Source organism: Triturus cristatus, chromosome 5_2, assembly GCF_964204655.1.
Source record: "Triturus cristatus chromosome 5_2, aTriCri1.1, whole genome shotgun sequence".
In the NCBI taxonomy this organism is placed as follows: Eukaryota; Metazoa; Chordata; class Amphibia; order Caudata; family Salamandridae; genus Triturus; species Triturus cristatus.
Genome location: NC_140588.1, coordinates 737,190,986 through 737,210,808, shown reverse-complemented (window position 1 = coordinate 737,210,808; position 19,823 = coordinate 737,190,986). Strand labels below are relative to the sequence as shown.

The window sequence follows — 19,823 nt, the reverse complement described above, 5'->3', positions numbered from 1 at the left end:
TGATTGTGAGGTCAAGGAAGGGGATTGTTGAGGAAGAGCTAGTATTGGTAAATCTCAAGTAAGGGTTCAGGGTATTGATCCATGAACAAAACTCAACACACTTTGCTCTGTCCCCTTTCCAAAGGATGAAGATGTCATCAATAAATCTTTTCCACATCCCAATATTTTGTAGGTATGGGTTTCTGGTGTGAAAAATCTCCCTGTCTTCGAACGCTGACATGTACATGCATGCCAGGCTCGGCGCGAATGTGCTGCCCATCGATGTACCCTGTGTTTGGTGGTAAAGTTGAGAATTGAACTCGAAGAAGTTTTCTGTCAATGCTAGAGTAGCACACTCTAGTACGAAGGCTACTGGTGTCTGCGAGTGCCATTCGCTGTTGGACAAGGCATCTTCAATCACATCCAGGGTAGCTCTCTGTGGAATATTAGTGTATAATGCCTCAACATCCAGTGTGACCAGGAGGTCGACTGATTCTGGATGTTGGGCACTCTCTAGTAGACGGAGCATATCCGTGGTGTCCTTGATAAAGGATGGTGTTTGCCTGACCAGTGGTTGGATAAAGTGGTCTACAAACTTCGACAGTGGTTCCAAAATTGAACCGATCCCTGATACAATGGGTCGTCCAGGGACCGGAGTAGTATTTTTGTGAATCTTTGGTAGGCAATAAAAGTAAGGAGTAATTGGTTCCTTAGTTATGAGAAACTCAGCTTCTTTTTTGGTAATCCACCCTTGTGTTTCAGCAGTGAAAACCATTGTGGAGATTATTCTGCTCAATCTGGGGGTGGGATCTTCTCCAATTGGAGTATAAAACTTCCTATCACTTAATTGCCTATTACATTCTACATTGTAGTCTGTGGTAGACATGATGACGATGGCCCCACCCTTGTCAGCCTGTTTTATGGTAATGCTGGAATCATTAGCCAGATTTTTGATGGTTATTTCTTCCTCACGGGTCAGATTATGAAACGGGGTTGAGAAAGTCCTGTTGTTGAGGTCTTGCAGTACTGCTTTCTCAAAAGTCAATACTTCATTGGGAACCATACTGTTGTTTGGTGTGAATGTAGAAGGTCTATGAAGACCTGAGTCATTGTTAGATGCTGGTGTTTGGTTCTGAAAAAAGGCCTGTAAGCGGATTTTTCTGAAAAAACCTTGTATCTCACATAGGTCTCGAAACCTGTCACTCTTGGGAGTTGGGACAAAACCAAGACCCTTTTGTAGGACCCTTTCTTCTGTAGTGGTTAAAGTTCTTGTCGAGAGGTTGATTATCAGTTTTTCTTCCCCCTTGTCTGGCTCCTGGTTTCCACCGATCGTGTCGGCTGGTCTTGCCATTGGACTCTTTTCTGTCCTCTTCTGCGCCCTCTTCCTCTGCCCCAGCCTCTGCCTAAAAAAGGTGGTTGTTCAACCCCAGGTTGGAAGAAGGGGGGGGGGCCTTGTTGGTATAAGGGAAATTGCCAGAAGGGGGGTCCCTGATATGGTGGTAAATTATAGGGTACATATCCCTGATTATGAAAGGGTCTTTGATGTCGGTTGTTCCAACTTCCAGTGCTGGAATCACTGTTGGTAGAGGATCCCCTGCGTGATGAGGTAGAACCTTCATCTGAGGAATAACCAGTGCCAGTAGCAATGTAATCTGTTTTTAAATACGGGTATACTTTCTCAGTGGAAAATTTTTGAATGTCCTTCTGAAGTTTGGAAATTTTTTGCTTCATTAGATATTCACGATTGTCTGCTATTTCCGCATTTATTTCAGCTAACTTACTCTTGTAAGCTGCCGTCTGAACAATGACTTTAATCGCCCCTTCCGCTGTTTGGATCCTGATCAAGAGGGCGTCCGCGATTCTCTTTGCTGTATTAATTATGAGAATCAGCCAGTCCCTAGTGCATTTCCATGCAACTAGGGACCATTCTTTTTTGAAAAGGGTGTCCTTAAGGAATAACCGTGGGACATTGTTAACAATAAGGCCATTCGGAGCGATGTTAGCTCTAAGGTACTCTGTCATCATTGCCCCATGTAAAGTGATCTTAAGCCATTCATGTTTCAAGTTAGTTAATGAAGCCCAATCCTCTGAGTGGCTGCTAGATGCTACGCTGCCATCTGCCCCTAACAGGGATGGTGCTCTCAAGATCTCGGCTGCTGCTTCGTCACCGAAGCTCAGTCCCTGGTAGTCCTCCATGTGTTCCTTTTGGGAACTATTGGACTGATGCAACAAATAAAAAGGAAGAACAAGAAGGTAAATTACACTCTTTCAAGATATAAAACATCATCCCATTGGGGTTGTTTTCCGCTTACTAACTCTAATATGGCAATATTTTTGTGCACAATATTTTAGACACTATATTTATGTCAGAGCAGACAATATCTTGACAATGATATTCTGCAATCACACTCTTTATCTAGCCGCTCCCCACCCTTCCCTCCAGGAGATGTCTCCCCTCCTGGTCCTACTGCCTGAATCACTATGCTGAGAGTGCAGAGAGTGCTTCGTATCCCTCCCACCAATGGAAAAGACCAGGACTCCATTTCCCAACAGCCCCAGAGGCAGAGCCAGCTGGTTGCGCAGAGTTTCACACCTCTCAGGGCCATAATAAAGATCCCCGTTTTTCCCACTTTATGGGAAGCCACTCTCCAGCCTTGCCTCCAGGAAGTTTCTCCTAGTCCGTTCTAGACATCTACATCACTGTGCTGACTCCCATCACAAGATGAGACCACAACTCCATTTCACAGAAGTCCCGGAGGTGGGGCCAGCTGGTAGAGCATTTCCACGCCTTCCAGCACCAATAAAGATCCACTTGGATCCTGATTTGTGGGCGGTGCCTAGGCAAGGCCCGGGCCATGGGAAGCCCCATCCATCAGAGCCCAGAGGAGGTTGTCCCTGTGATGCCTGCTGTCACTGTGCTGCTTGCTGTCCCTGCACCTGCATGGCCTGCTCTACCTGCGCTGCCAGCTGTCCCTGTGATGCCTGCTTTACCTGCGCTGCCTGCTTCTGTTCCTGCACTGCATGCTGTCCCTGCACTGCTTGCTGTCCCTGCACTGCTTGCTTGCTGTCCCTGCGCTGCCTGCTGTCCCTTTCCCTGCACTGCCTGCTGTCCCTGTGCTGCCTGCTGTCTCTGTGCTGCCTGCTGTCACTGCGCTGCCTGCTGTCCCTGCATTGCCTGCTGTCCCTACTCTGCATGCTATCCCTGTCCCTGTGCTGCCTGTGGTCCCAGCGCTGCCTGCTGTTCCTGAGCTGCCTGCTATCCCTGCTGCTGTGCTGATTGCTGCTCCTATACCTGCGCTGCCAGTTACAGGACCCTGCCCAGAACATAGGACCTAGTACCTGAACTACTAATGGAGTCTGCCACACAGCCACACAGCTGAATTGCGCAGCGAGTGCACCACCAATGCACCGCTGGTTGGACAACGCCCAGCACCAGGACCACTGGCCCCACCCCCACCAGACGTTACACCACCAAGGAACTCCTGGACCTGGACTCTGGGCACCGAAACAACAGCTGCGTCTCCATCTCCCCATGCACCACAAAATCACCCTTCACCTGTCGACACAGCCACTTCTCCTGTGATATAAACTACGAAAGATCCCACACCACTCCTGCACACAAAACCAAGAACACCCCACAACTAATCCACAACATCCTGCTCAATGTCCACTCACTCTGCAAACATGCCACAGAAGTCTGGGACACCAGCACCACCCTCTCCGCGGACATTGCCTTCATCACGGAAATGTGGCTCAAACCCTAATATCACCGCAGCCACTCCCGAAGTCTACAAGATGATAAACCAAGACAAACAAGGGAGAGGCATCGCCATCATCTTCAAGGAAACCATCAGATGCATCATCACCAACAACGACCCCACACCTGTAATAGAATACTTCAACTTCTTACTGCAAACCGACGCAAAAAACACAATAAGAGGCACCCTTACCTGCAGACCCCAGGAACCTCGGGCAACATTCTGTGACCAAAGCCACCAACCTGATCGCTGCCCTAACAATGAACTCTTACCACTACGTTCTACTGGATGAGTCACAATCAGGATTCCATGCCAATCACAGAACTGAGACCGCATTGATTGTCAGCACAGATGAGGTCATAGCACTCCTCGACAGTGGAGAAACTGTGGTGCTGATTCTCCTCAATCTCTCCCTGGTGTTCAACATCGTCTCCCACAACACCCTCATCAACAGACTCTACAACATAGGCATACAGCAAGGCGCCTTCAAGTGGATCGCCTCCTTCCTTACAGGACACACACACAGCATCAGACTGCAGCCCTTCATCTCTGCACCCAAAAAACATCACAAGCGATGTACCACAAGGATCATCACTCAACTCCACCCTGTTCAATATCTACATGACCTCCCTCGCAGATTTCATCACATCCCATGGATCTAACATAATATACTATACAGACGACACTCAACTGATCTTCTCGTTAACTGAGGACGCCTCCAATGCCAAAACCAACTTCTGCAATGCCAGTACCAACGTTGCCAAATGGATGAGAGACAACTGCCTCCAACTAGACTCCGAAAAAACTGAAGTTCTGATCTTCAGGAAAAACGCCTCCGCTTGGGACCACAGCTGGTGGCCTTCAGAACTCGGTCCTACACCCACACTTATGAACCATGTATTTAACCTCAGCATCATCCTCGACAGCCAACTGACCATGAAATGATAAATCAACACAGTCGCCTGCTCCTACTTCCATACTCTCCGCATGCTCTGCAGAAACCTTCAGATGGATCCCAACCAACACCAGAAAGACTGTCATGCAGGCCCTTGTCAGCAGCCTCCTCAAGTACAGCAATGCCGTCTTTACCGGCATCTCCACCCAGCTCCTCAGAAGACTCCAGACCATACAGAACGCTGCAGCCAGATTCATCCTGGACCTCCCTAAGAGATGCCAGTTCCAGATCTACACACACACCTACAAAGCCCTCCACGACCTTGAAACTGCCTACATCAACCACTGACTGAACTTCCACCAAACCCCTAGGCACCTGCACTCCTCTTTACTCACCCTCACACACCACCCACATCTGTTGCAGCAGCAGCAGTGGCAGCTCCTTCTTCTCCATCGCTGCAAAGGAGTGGAACAATCTTCCCCTCCAGCTTTATCCTGCCCCCTCACTGGCAGATTTAAGGAAAAATTCAAGGCCTGGCTCTTTGAGGGAGACACAGTGCACAGATACCCCTAAGGGTGACAGTGTTGCACTTTACAAATGTTGTTTGAGTGATTGATTGATATCACTTCACAAAAAACTTGCCTTCCATCTCTTTATTCCCAAGGTTTACAATATAATCCACAAAAATAGACTCAGCATAACATAGGGTGGACTTGCACATGTCAATACATCTTCTGAGATTTGCAAGCATATGAACTGACCATTTACTTCTGCTTAAGTCTAAATGAGGTTAATAAGCATACCACAGTACAGGTGTTTTTTTGACACAGCCCCACCAATTAACCATTTCTATATTTCTTTTTTGGCATTGCCGCAGAAGTTCATTTCCCAGCACCACATGGATATGGAGGGATGGTCCAGGGACCTTCAGTTCATGGCAATGGCTGATAAGTATCCAATACCTTCTAGCATTCTATGGTACGTATTGTTGACCCATTCCTTCATGATTCCTAGGAAAGCCACCCTGGAGCTCTGCTCTGCTCTGCAGAGGGTTGTTGTGACTGTATAATCTGATCATGATTTGAGATTCAGTAGGTCGTGATGGTGCAGATCGGGGTGTACAAATTCTCCCTACTTCCACGGATAGAGTAATTTCACAGATACACGCACATACACTCATCATACACTTGGGCCCATTTTACTAACATACGCTCCAATACTCTATCAGCACTGAACCTGTGGGAAGAAAAACTCCTAAACACCCTGCATCTACACTGAGGTCGATAAGACCTAATTGTTACTGTCCTGAGTCATGATCTAAACAATCTATACAACAATAATCAAAATAGAGTATTCAATAATTGACAAGAAATAACCACCAACACTGTATTCAAAATTAAGGTACTTTATCTAAAATTAGTCAAAGGAAATCAATCAAAGTAAATCATTATTCTCATAATTACCTATTCTAGCTAAATGTCATGAATGGGTCAGGACAAGTCTCTCAGTAGAAGTCTCCCGAGTCGCCGTCCTCACAGCATCGATCCTCACCAACGCAAGTTTTGGGAAGAAGTGGCCTTAGACCCTCTCTAGGCTAACAATATTTATAACGAATATTACAAAATAAAGAAACATAAAATGTTTAAAACGTCCGCTGAACCGCTGAGCAAAGCGAGAAGGAAAGGATGTAGCATCGCTACATTTGGAAAATCTCCGCTCAGAAAAATCACAAAAATAAAAAGACGGAAGAAGGAAACCCTAGGTTTACAAATGTTTCTTTCGTATTCATATTTCCTCGGAACCAACGCTACAATCACAAAGTTCATTGTGGCTCCTTTGTCTTCCAAGGACACTTGGATGTTCGCCCAGAGCTGCTGTCCTCACGGAAAATTTTAAACCAGGCGAAGACTGTGGTCAGATGACTCTCGACCATGTTCAGCAAGGCCTTCTCATCAAAATCCGACTACTTGAATACAGGCTTTAAACGGCAGCCATTTTTTACTAGGCCAAACCGTACCATCTTAATTAAAAGAGACAAAAACAACGTTACCACAGCATAGTGATTAAACAGTGTTAACCCCACTAATACCCTTATGTGTATGTAATTATCTAGCCTTTGCAACACAAGAAAAGCATTAGTACACGACAATTCAAAAGCGTTTTGTGCTTTAAAATAAACAGCACTCAGCAACATTCATTTAATAAAACATGCACATTATTAGTAAGCAACATGAACGCATCCCCACGTGTAGTTTTCTCTTATTAGTTCGTATTGGTTAATCAGAACATTTACACAAAACAAATAATTAATAGTTATGAATTAATATTTTTAATTATCGACAAATAGACAAACCAGAGCTTAAAAACCCAATAGATTTTCAACAGAAAACTCTGCTCCAGCAATCCCCCCTTTGGTGATATTATCACCAAATAAACAACCCAAAAAAAAAAATTTAGTAAATTTAGTCCCATTTTCGGAGAAACTGGAAATGTCTTTTTCTCCTTACACAACACTACACACTAGACACCCTTTCATCATCCCTCTTTGTTTCCAAGTAAACACTCTCCCTCAATTCTTCTAATTCTATTTCTTGTGGTTCTCTTTTCAACCTCTTATTTCTCTTTTCATTATTTCTTTTGATTAATTTCTTTTTCCCTCCCCTGTTTTTACAACACAAACACACCAATCTTAATATCAATAAAGCAACAATCATACAGGTCAAAGGAAACAATATCTTACCTATAATAGTACTACCTATTTTTGCAATAAAACTCTTAACAGCAACTATTTTATTAGCTATTTTAGTACAAATACTCTCAGCTTCCAGTGGTACAAATTCTTCATGCAAATCAGTAATATTTTTGATATAGACCTTCAGGTCTTTACTTTCGTCTGGAATGTAAGTGCAACAATGTTGAACTTTCAGCATTCCACAGACTCCACCCTCTTTAGCCAATAGAATATCAAGGGCAAGTCGATTTTGCATAGACATGGCTCGTACGGCAATCAATTCCGTATTCACCAAAAGAAACCCTCCAGCGGTATTTGTCGATAAGCGATCCACCACTGTTGACAGTTTCCGAATTCCATAAGCATTCAAAGAAATTCCCACTGCTGGAATTAAAGCTCCAAAAATGTCACCCACTATTTCAGACCAAGTTTCTCTCTTAAAACGCGTTAGTAAATTAATATGTTCTACATCTTCTATTCTATCTATATGAAAGATCTTTGGAAAGACCAGGCCCACATAACACGTGCCATACCAATGGTCAGGCAACCTGTAATAAGCCTTGTTCCCACAAACATAATACACTCCTGGGAAAATTGGATCTTCTCCTCCCTTGAAACCCCATCCTGTTGCAATGAAGTATGTATCATGACACTCACTAGTCCCAACAAAATATGTATCATATTGGGATTTCTTTCTTGTAATGCACAGCTTACCCTTCTGTGGTGCATCTAGAGCTAAAGTTGGACTAGCCCCATTTCTCAATTCTTTTCCCATCTCAATGTCCCAAATTGTCTCACTCATTTTATATTTCCGTGCTTTCTCATGCATGCTCATTCTCCTTTCCTCCACCATGTTTAGGAAAGCTTTCTCCTCTTCCTTCAGACTGCAAGTTAAATTATTCTTAAAAATATAATCTAATGTCAATTCTTCTTTTTCAATAAAAATCTCTCCAAAAATGTTAGCTTCTTTAGCTGTATTCAGCTTTTTGTTCATTGGCAATTGCCCAAAAATGTTATCTTTGTTAGACATCTCATAATCTATTTTCCCTAACAAATAAAAAACACCCTCTGAAACGGATGCAGATAATTGCATACAAACGTAGCAATCCCTAACTTCCATTGTCTTCACATATTCGTATAACAATTTTGAACAAACATTACTAGAAAAATCATTAATTGACCTATCTCTATGTATGTAAGTATTACTAATTCTAGTTGGAACTACTTTTTGTGAACTCTTCTCTTCATTGGTCACATTCTCTGTATGCATCTCAAATGTACCTATTGTAACTCTAAAAGTAACTAATAAAGCTAAAACACCCCATAGTAGCATTAATAATCCAGTACAGCAGCAGCACATTTTACACCATCTTCTTAGGAAGGCACATCTACTTTGGTTATTCTCTATGTTAGCCATTTTACTACTTTGACCGTGTCTTTTGACTTAGCCTCTACTACTCCACTACTTGAGTTTCTAGAACTCTGGGTTACTTCAAACAACTAATTTTCAGTTTTCTTCTTTTCACTTTCTCCAAGTGATTTCTTCTGTTCACTCAATTTGGATACTCATCACTCTTTACTTCATCTTCTTCAACATCAAATTTTATTAGATCTCCAACAATATCCTCAGTATCCGACTTTTCTCCAATATCAGTCAAGATTACTTTCAGGATTTCACCCGTATCTTCCTCAACCACTTCTCGTACGGTCTCCTCTGGATTTCCTTGACTTTCTGCCTCTTCACGTTCAGACAGTGCCACGTACGTCCATTCCGGCGACCTATACTTCTGGTTAGGTTTTCTTATCCTCTTGATCTCCTCTGGTTCTTTTGACTCTTTTTTCTTTTCACCTTTTGCTGGATTCTGACTCGACACCTCATTCACTTGTTCAGCTTTTGAGGTATTTGCTCTTATCAGTCTGTATCTCAGCTTCTTTATTCTGTTGTTAGGCCAAAGATCTCCTCTTATAACCTTTTTCGGTCTTGTTTCTGTATTATTTCTTTCTCCAATCCAAGTTCTCTTTCTCAGAACTCGACCTTCTGATTTCTCATTCTCACTTTCATCTGATTCTGTTTCAAATGCCTCTTGTTCTTCAGCAGTTTTCTTTCGCTCCACAGTCTTTTTCACCACTGTTTGAGACTTCCCTACTTCTGTCCCTCCTCGGGTCTCCGACACGCAATCTTCTTGCTGTCTACTTGTCCCTTCACCTAACTTGTCAAGAATGTTCCCTACACCTCCTCGGGGGTCTTCTGCAATCTGTCCCTCTCTATCTTCCTCTGACCCTGCTTCTTCAGGTATAATCTCAAGTGGTTCTTCAATCTCCTCTTCTGATTCAGGAGTAATCTCTGTGGAATTGCTCTTTTCTCTTCTTTTCCCTCCACTGCTTCTTGGAACTTCAGGCTCTCTAACAGAATCTGATCTCCCTTCTGAGACTTTCAATGGTCCTCTTGAAGCTTTTTCTGATTCTTTTTCTGAACTTCGATTCTTTTTCACTGGTTCTGTGTCTTCATCATCACTGGAATCTGACTCTTCAAAATACTCCTTACCAGTCCCATCCTTTGGGTTTGGAACTCTCAGAGTATGACTTGCATATACCCAGTTTTTCACACCAGCAGACTTCACTGCAGTCGTCGTAGTCAGAATGACTTGTCTTGGCCTTCCCCACCTTGGAACCAAGCAATTTCTTCTTCTGTGTACTTTGATTCTCACCCAGTCCCCTGGACTCAGATCATGAGCTTGCTTCTTCTCAAGTGTGGTAGCTTCTTCTCCAATCTGGTGAAACACAGAATGAACTGCGTCAGCCAGGCCTTTACAGTAATCCAAAATCATGTCATCAGTTATTGTCATCAACTTATTGACAGGTACAAATGCATGACGCATTGCACGTCCCATCAAAATCTCATGTGGACTTAAACCAGTAGTTCTATCTGGAGTAGATCTAATAGTCATTAGCACTAGAGTCAAGACATCAGGCCATTTCATTCCAGTGGCTAAACACATCTTACCAATCCTGTTCTTGATCGTGCCGTTCATCTGCTCCACGACACCAGAAGCCTCTGGCCTGTATGCACAATGTAGCTTCTGCTGTATGCTCAATGATTCACAAATCAAACTCATGAGTTCATTATAGAAGTGTCCACCTCTATCAGACTCAATTGTTACTGGAAACCCGTACCTAGGAATCAACTCTCTTAACAGTAACTTTGCCACTGTTATTCCATCATTTCTCCTAGTCGGATAGGCCTCCACCCATCTTGAGAACAAACAGACTACCACTAGAACATACCTCAGTCTGTTCACTTGGGGCATTTCAATGAAATCAATCTGCATTCTCGTGAAAGGACCATCTTCTCTGCCTATCGTTCCCAGACTCACCACTGTCTTTTTCCCAGTGTTAAATTGCTGGCAAATCAAACATCTTTGACAGATGCTCTCTGCAATTGTCCTGAACTTTGCATTGTACCAAGTCTGCTTAAAAGACCTGATCATAGCATCCCTTCCCAAATGTCCCTGGCCATGATACATCCTTGCCATTGTCGACAGCATAGAGTTAGGCATGACTGGTCTGCCATCTCTATAGACCCAAACATGGTCTGTTTCTCTTGGGGCACAACCTGCCTTGATCCAGTCTTTCTTTTCTTCCTTTCCTGCCTCATCCTGCAACTGTTTCACTTCATCCCATGTTTCTAGAACATTAGTAAACATCACAGAACAAAAAGACATTTCACCTTCTCGTTCCCTATTAATCGAGTGATTATTTTTCGCGCAATATTGTGCAATGTCGTTAGCAAACCTGTTGCCAACTGTCACAAAATCATCTCCTTGTCCATGAGCAGCACATTTCACAACTGCTAACTCTTTAGGCAGCTGTATCGCCTCAAGTAATTTCCCAATTACTTCAGCATTCTTTATTGGAGTCCCACTCGACGTCAAGAAACCTCTCTGCAGCCAAAGCTGGCCAAAATCATGCACAACTCCAAATCCATACTGACTATCAGTTATCACAGTCACTCTCAGATTCTCTCCAATTTTGCAAGCTTTTGTCAATGCCACCAATTCAGCAACTTGTGCCGATTTCACTCCTTTCAATGGTGATGCTTCCATAACCTCTGAAACCTTGCACACTGCATATGCCGCACTCAGCACACCCTCATCATTCCTCAGACATGATCCATCCACAAACAACACATGATCACTCTCAAGAAATGGAAGATCCCTTATGTCTGGTCTCGGTTTCGTACAGTAATCAAGCACATCCAAACAATTGTGATCATCTTCTGTCTTCACTCCCACATTTTCAATATCCGGCAACAATGTCGCTGGATTCACATTCACACATCTCTCAAGAGTCACATTTGATGCTCCCAGAATGACTTTCTCATATTTAGTCAGCCGACTATGTGACATGTACTGGGTTCTGCTTCTTGTCAAAAGAATTGCCACATTATGAGGTACGAATACCCTTACAGGATATCCCATTATGATTCCCTCACTCTGTTCCAGACTTCTGCATGTTGCAGCTACAGATTTCAAACAACCTGGTAAACCTACAGCTACAGGGTCAAGTGTCGATGAGAAGTACGCAATAGGCCTCCTCAGTTGTCCATGTTTTTGAATTAACACTGAAAGTGCACATCCATTTCTCTCACTACAGTACAACTCAAACTCCTTTTCATAGTCTGGCATACCCAAAGCAGGGGCTTCACACATTCTGCTCTTCAACTCCTCAAATGCTGCCATTTGTTCTCCATCTAGTTCCAATGGGTCTTTTACCTCACTTTTTGTCAGCTTAATCAATGGTCTTGCTATCAGAGAAAAGTTACTAATCCACTGACGACAATAACCCACCATCCCCAGGAACATTCTCACTTCCCTCTGGGTCGTTGGGGCCTTCATTCCCCTGATGATTTTGATCCTGTCATCAGTCACCTTTCTCAGACCTTTTTCAATATTGTGTCCAAGATAATGCACCTCTTTCTTGCAAAATTGCAATTTGGCTGGAGATACTTTTAACCCTCCATCTGCCAGATGATTCAGTAAAGCTATAGTATCTACTTCACAAGCTTCACGTGTCTTTGATGCCACAAGTAGGTCATCAATATACTGCACTAGTACTGAGTTTTCAGGCATAATCAAGCTCTCCAATGATTTTTTCAATAACTGATTGAATATCGAAGGACTCTCTGTATACCCCTGTGGGATACGACACCATGCTAAAATACGCTGGCCAAACCTAAATGCAAAAATCGGCTGGCTGTCATGATGCAATGGAATTGAAAAGAAAGCATGACACAAATCAATCACTGTGTACCACTCAGCATCATGTGGAATCTGATACAAAATCACTGACGGATTTGGCACAATAGGACAACATGCCACCACAATTTGATTAACTTTTCTCAAATCTTGTACAATTCTGAACTTCCCATTAGGCTTTTTTAGCCCCATTATCGGTGAGTTACATGGGCTACTCAGTAGTTCTCTCAAAACTCCCTGCTGAATCATTATCTCAATAATAGGAGTTATTCCTTCAATTATTTCTGGTGTCATTTTGTACTGAGGAATGTTAGGATAAGTAATTCCCTCTTTCACTGAAATTTTCACAGGATCTACATTATTCATCAATCCCACATCCTCTCCAGTAAAATCCCAAACTGTCCTTTTTACTGTGTCTCTCAGCTCTTGAGGCAAATCCTCCGGATCAAACACAGCAAATGCACCGACCATTTCACTCTCTCTATTTCCTAGAGTCATTCGGTACAAAACATCCTCATCTGGTGTCTCAAAAGCTATTCCATCTGGTGTACAAAAAATTGTACAGTTCATCTTACAAAGCAGATCCCTGCCTAACAAGTTCACTGGACTAGTGTCACAGACAATAAATCTGTGCATGTCTGAAAATTTCCCTATTTGTACTCTTACTGGTTCAGTAAGACGTGTCTTGATTTGTGTATTGGCTACACCAACTACTTGGATTGCTTCATCCAAGAGAGGAAGATTTCTAATATCTGTTGACCTGACAGTCGATCTTGTTGCACCTGTGTCCACTAAAAAAGTAACACTTTCTTCATTTATTTTCCCATCTACAAATGGTCCTGCCTGGTCTATTTCTAGAGTTGCACCAAGTATGCACTCTTCCTCCTCTCTTCGGCACCGTCAATAATCACCTTCAGACTCACTCCCTTCATTCTTTAACAATTACTGCTGTACCTGGTTGGAACGCCTTTGTTTGTTTACCTGCTCATCATTGTAGAATCCTGAATCCTGATTGTACTTTTGTGACCCTCTATTCTGCGGCAAGGGCGGTTTTGGCTCTTGACTCTGCTGTCTCACAACCTTCTGTTGTTGCTGCTGTTGATTATTCCCTTCGTTCTGCACCTGTTGATTTAAGGTTTTACCCTCATTATTCGCTAATGGTGGATTGGTACATTCAGATCTCCAATGTCCCAGTTGGCCACAGTTGTGACACGGGAATTTCTTTTTGGCTTCCTCAAGATTCCCCTTTCCTTTCCCTGCATACCTGGGCCTATTCCCTGCATTATTTCCTGGATTATTCGCCTGTTCCACCAACTGTGCTTCCTGTCTTTCCGCAACTTTCACTTGTGCCCACATTGCTTTTTCTTTCAGCTTTCTCTGTTTCGCTTCAATTTCATCACTGAAGTATTTTGCATGTCTCAGAATCTCATCTATTTTCTTACTCTGCCAGTCCACTGTATGCTCACGAATTCTCTCACTAATCTCAGGTCTCAGGCCATATACAAATCTGTATACAAAATGACTCAAATCTTTGTCACCCAGGTGCTCATCCCGCTGAATTGTTTAAAAGCCAGTATCAGCCTCTCATAAAAAGCATGAACTGATTCTTTTGCTTCCTGTTGTGTTCGATCTATTTTAACCCAGTCTGTCTCTTTTGGAGGTACTTTACTTTTCAGGTATACCATCACCTGATCATACTTTCTCATTACCTCTGGATCTGGTGCTCCTGTTCTCTGATCTCTTGGATATTCCTCAGTAGGCCAACTTACAACTATTTTACACCCAGTCCACAAGTCTGCTGGAACAATTATATCAAACAAACTATTCAGGTCCATCCACAGCACTTTTGACAATTTCACAAACCTATCTACCTGCCTATACCACTCGACGGGCTTTTCTCTCAGTCGAGGGAAATCATTCGTAAATGGTAAAATATCCTGTCTGGTCCATGGAACATGTACATATCCTCCTCCAGGTATTTCTCTCATGGGATAAGCATCCACTGTTTTCTCTTTTTCTCTCACGGGAAATGCTGAATAAGTCCTATCTCCTGATTCTTCTCTTTTCTTGTACCACCTATCCTTCCACTTCTCTACATCACCACATCTTCGCAACAATGCAACCATTTCCTTAATCTGTCCTGTTCTACCAGTACCATTCAGATTTTCAATGTCTTTATCCGTGAAATCCATCCTGTAAGACTTCTGCAGAGCTTTCACCTTATCAATGTCAACTCCCTGTTCATTCGCTACTGCTCTTAACCTGTCATGTGTATTTCTTGCTCTCCAGGTGATGTTTTTGCACATAAATAACAGTTCACCATCATGATGATTTTTTAGAATTTCTGTAGGAACTGTCCCTGCAACAAGCTCTTCTAATTCTACACGTAACCTGGCCACATCAATTGCCTGTGAATCTTTATCCCTCTTTTGAAGGACTTTCATCCAATCATTCAAATCTTCAGCTGTTATCTCAGTAGTCTTTCTTACTGGAACCACTTTCTTCTGCGGTTCTAAAATCGGCATCCCTGAACAACTAGCTTCACTAGCATCCAATCTCGAATTAGACTGTACCTCTAATCCTTCACTACATGTGTCATGTCTGGATTGTCTCAGATCACTACTTTCTGTCCTTCTTCCTGAATCTCCTGAGGGACCAGCTAAACTTGTTATCTTATTCCCAACATATGGAATCACCAAACCATTTTCACTCGTCCTCTGCTTATCAAAAACAGGCATAACTGGACCTATGGTTACAGGCACCGTAACAGCTTCCAGAGTCTTTGTCAGTTCTCTAATCTTTTCAGTCAGTTCTGATGTAGTTCTGGCTAATTCTCTCGTATTCTCGTCACCACATCGATTCTCTCTCTCACTGAAAGGATTACCACTTCTTAACTCAGGTGTCACATTTTCTGTCTCAATGATACGCAATGTATCTCTTATCGGAGAAACAACTGGTGTGCTCTCTTCTGGTTCTGGTCTATATGGAGGTGGTCTCTTGTAAATCATATCATTCAAGACCTCATCCTCATACTCATTAACTCCATATCTTCTCACTTCTGCCTCAGGAACCCTTTCCGCACCCTTCCTTTCTTCTCTCTTGTCAACTGTTCTCATAGGATATAATCCCTCTGACATGCTAGCATCTCGCCATCTCTTCATTCGATCATGATGAGTTTCACGATCATGCCTCCTTCCAAACATGTATCTGTAATTTCCTCCAGACCTCTGTTTTTCTCGCTCATGTACTTCCTCTTCCCATTCCACTAAAGCCTCAAACTGTGTCGGCCTTGGTCTTGGGTCAAGACACAAAATCTTTTCCCGTAAATTTCTCAACACGGCCAGATTAAATGAACCATGTTCTGGGAATGCTAGGACACCATCTTCCTTAGTATACCTAACCCAATTCTCCAACCATATACAGGTATGATACCCATATCTCGCAGCCATGAAGGATGCAGGTGTTTTCGTTGGAGGTAACAATTCACCTTCTCTTGTTTTAACATCTTTATCCTTGTCAAACCAGCGCTTTATTTTTCCAAACAAAGATTTTTTCTTTTTCTCTTCTTGGTAATACATTTTAACGTTTACCAAAACTTTCTAATCCCTTCCGTATTACAAGTGTACAATACGATTTTTCATCCAATAACAGCGCTACTCACACTAACGCACCAATCCTGGAGCGTCTACGTCACAAGAGTACAGAGTGACTCTTTCCAATCCTTGCGCGGCTCTATTCTGATCCAATATCCAATCAGAGCGCGGTCTGTTTGACGTCAGCAGTCGCTGCAGTCGCTCCACTCTCCTGTCTCCTGTCACTCGTCTACCCCTCCTTTACAAAAACTTCTCAGTAGACTTCGTGTCAAATTCTACAAAATCTATTAGTTACAACATATAAACATCTCCATTGTCTGCTTCGCTAACCATAGAATAGTAAAGAAAAATCTATTTCACAAGAATCCCGTCTTTCACTCACTTCTGTTTCAGTACGGAATTAATACTCTCGTTGACACAGTAGCACATCCCTCTACTCTGCCCTTCTATCATGCATTCATTAACTGTTTCCTCTAGGACTTGTCCAAAGAGTTTTACAATCAACTAAATGCTCATACATTCACGCACAATCATACAAGAAAAATATAGTACATACACTCAGAATCCTGCCTTCCCGAGAACAGCGAACAGTCTGTCCCGCTACAGAATTATAACACACGTTAACCAAGCAGCTTACCTCTGCCCAGTCCTTCAAACAAGCTCAGAGAATACCTATTACCTCTCCCGCGATAAGCTTTAACGGTGAACCTTACGGATCCCTGGGACTTTAAGACCAGAGTTTCACAGATAACCTTCGCTACCATACGCACTCCTTTTATACCCGAAATATATTTCTAATAGTAACATACGACAATGTCACTGATTCCGAACCCTGACAATGTGACGCGCAACTTCAATTGTCACACGTTTTTCCTGCATACATACAGGACCAACAATCCCGTCTTTCCCGAGAGCAGTATATACTTCCCTCTGCCCTACTACGGAACTGCTACTAGCTCCCAAGTTCCAGAAGCACTACATATAACTCAACACGACGACTCCAACATATAGTATTAGTACATATACCAACATCAATCAATAATCAATAATCAATAAGCCAATGTACAAGCAATCTAATCAGATCAAGACAATCATCAATAACCATCAAATTCTGCTACCAGGAAATTGGTGCAGATCGGGGTGTACAAATTCTCCCTACTTCCACGGATAGAGTAATTTCACAGATACACGCACATACACTCATCATTTTCTTGGGCCCATTTTACTAACATACGCTCCAATACTCTATCAGCACTGAACCTGTGGGAAGAAAAACTCCTAAACACCCTGCATCTACACTGAGGTCGATAAGACCTAATTGTTACTGTCCTGAGTCATGATCTAAACAATCTATACAACAATAATCAAAATAGAGTATTCAATAATTGACAAGAAATAACCACCAACACTGTATTCAAAATTAAGGTACTTTATCTAAAATTAGTCAAAGGAAATCAATCAAAGTAAATCATTATTCTCATAATTACCTATTCTAGCTAAATGTCATGAATGGGTCAGGACAAGTCTCTCAGTAGAAGTCTCCCGAGTCGCCGTCCTCACAGCATCGATCCTCACCAACGCAAGTTTTGGGAAGAAGTGGCCTTAGACCCTCTCTAGGCTAACAATATTTATAACGAATATTCCAAAATAAAGAAACATAAAATGTTTAAAACGTCCGCTGAACCGCTGAGCAAAGCGAGAAGGAAAGGATGTAGCATCGCTACATTCGGAAAATCTCCGCTCAGAAAAATCACAAAAATAAAAAGACGGAAGAAGGAAACCCTAGGTTTACAAATGTTTCTTTCGTATTCATATTTCCTCGGAACCAACGCTACAATCACAAAGTTCATTGTGGCTCCTTTGTCTTCCAAGGACACTTGGATGTTCGCCCAGAGCTGCTGTCCTCACGGAAAATTTTAAACCAGGCGAAGACTGTGGTCAGATGACTCTCGACCATGTTCAGCAAGGCCTTCTCATCAAAATTCGACTACTTGAATACAGGCTTTAAACGGCAGCCATTTTCTACTAGGCCAAACCGTACCATCTTAATTAAAAGAGACAAAAACAACGTTACCACAGCATAGTGATTAAACAGTGTTAACCCCACTAATACCCTTATGTGTATGTAATTATCTAGCCTTTGCAACACAAGAAAAGCATTAGTACACGACAATTCAAAAGCGTTTTGTGCTTTAAAATAAACAGCACTCAGCAACATTCATTTAATAAAACATGCACATTATTAGTAAGCAACATGAACGCATCCCCACGTGTAGTTTTCTCTTATTAGTTCGTATTGGTTAATCAGAACATTTACACAAAACAAATAATTAATAGTTATGAATTAATATTTTTAATTATCGACAAATAGACAAACCAGAGCTTAAAAACCCAATAGATTTTCAACAGAAAACTCTGCTCCAGCAGTGATGACAGGGCAATACCATATGACGTGAAAGAAGGACCCACCAGGATCGCCACATCGAGTGCAACATGGCAATTCCTATCATCCCATTCTTCATATCCTATCTGGACTATAATACACTGATCGAAGTAATGGAATTGTATAAGCCTGAGATTGGAGGGGATGGGCCAAGACTCTCTAGGCCATTTTCATCTTTCGCTAATTGTCATCATCAAGTTCCCCCAGATCCTCTGTCCAACTTATTAAGAGCTTTAAAAAGGGAACTGGGGCATTGAGTATTAGGGACCTACATAGACCGGAGATCCCTGGTAGGCTCATCTTCAGTTTTGTCTCCAGAGGATTAAATTCAGGGACCCCCTACAGTGTCTCTCAGTAGGCCCCAAGAGCATGACATACCTGAAGGTATTTGAAGAATTGCGAGTTATGGAGGTCATACTCCGATTTGAGGTTGTTAAAAGAAACAATGTGGTCCATGTCCCACAGTTCACTCAATGTTGAGATCCCCAGAAGCCCTTTTATAGAGCTACCTGTCTAAGCCACGTTCCCTCCCACAGGGGGAGCTGAGCTGTAAGCTTCGCCAGCCTTTTAAAGTGTACTAGGGCTGGTCACCAACACTGAGAGGGGATTGTAGAGATCTGTGGAAGGGCAGTAGGAGGGCGCTTTCCATATAGGAGGTTATGGACACCCCACTGCTCAAGCGTAAATAACTCCAGACACCAAGAGGAGTCCTGGCAGTCCTCAAGTAACCAGTCATTCAGGAGCAGCATATGTGCAGATGTGAGAAAGTAATCCCTTTTTCCCTGATCACCCCCATTTTTTTAATGATACTGGTAGTTACTGACTGTGCCCTGTGTCCTGCTAACCAGACCCAAGGCCAGTGCTCTGTGCAAAGAGTATATGGTAATTAGGTGTAATTACAATTGGTATGATAATCTAACTGTAAGCCCCTAGTATATGATAGGGCATTTAGGTTTAGAGGCCTAGTAGAATTAATACACGTAATTGTACACTGCTGTGTTGCCAGCTGTCATTTTAAAGACAGCCCTACTTTGCATGCTGATTTTAATGTAAAATTCTATGCAAATTTGACTTTGGAATTAAAGGTACTTCAAAAGTCTTAAACTAACCTATTGTTATATCTTCGTCACCCCTAAGGTCTCATCTAGGTGACCGAGGGTTAGGGGTCC

At 42.6% G+C, this 19,823-nt stretch overlaps 1 long non-coding RNA gene across 2 annotated transcripts in view; it reads left to right on the top strand.

The window, feature by feature from the left end:
• The window catches only part of LOC146829202 (uncharacterized), a 46,071-nt gene that overhangs the window by 7,669 nt on the left and 18,579 nt on the right, over positions 1-19,823 (top strand). For both annotated transcript variants that reach the window (XR_014961934.1, XR_014961933.1), the window contains exon 2: positions 5,510-5,610. This is a non-coding gene — a long non-coding RNA (uncharacterized LOC146829202). The remainder of the gene's footprint in view (positions 1-5,509; positions 5,611-19,823) is intronic.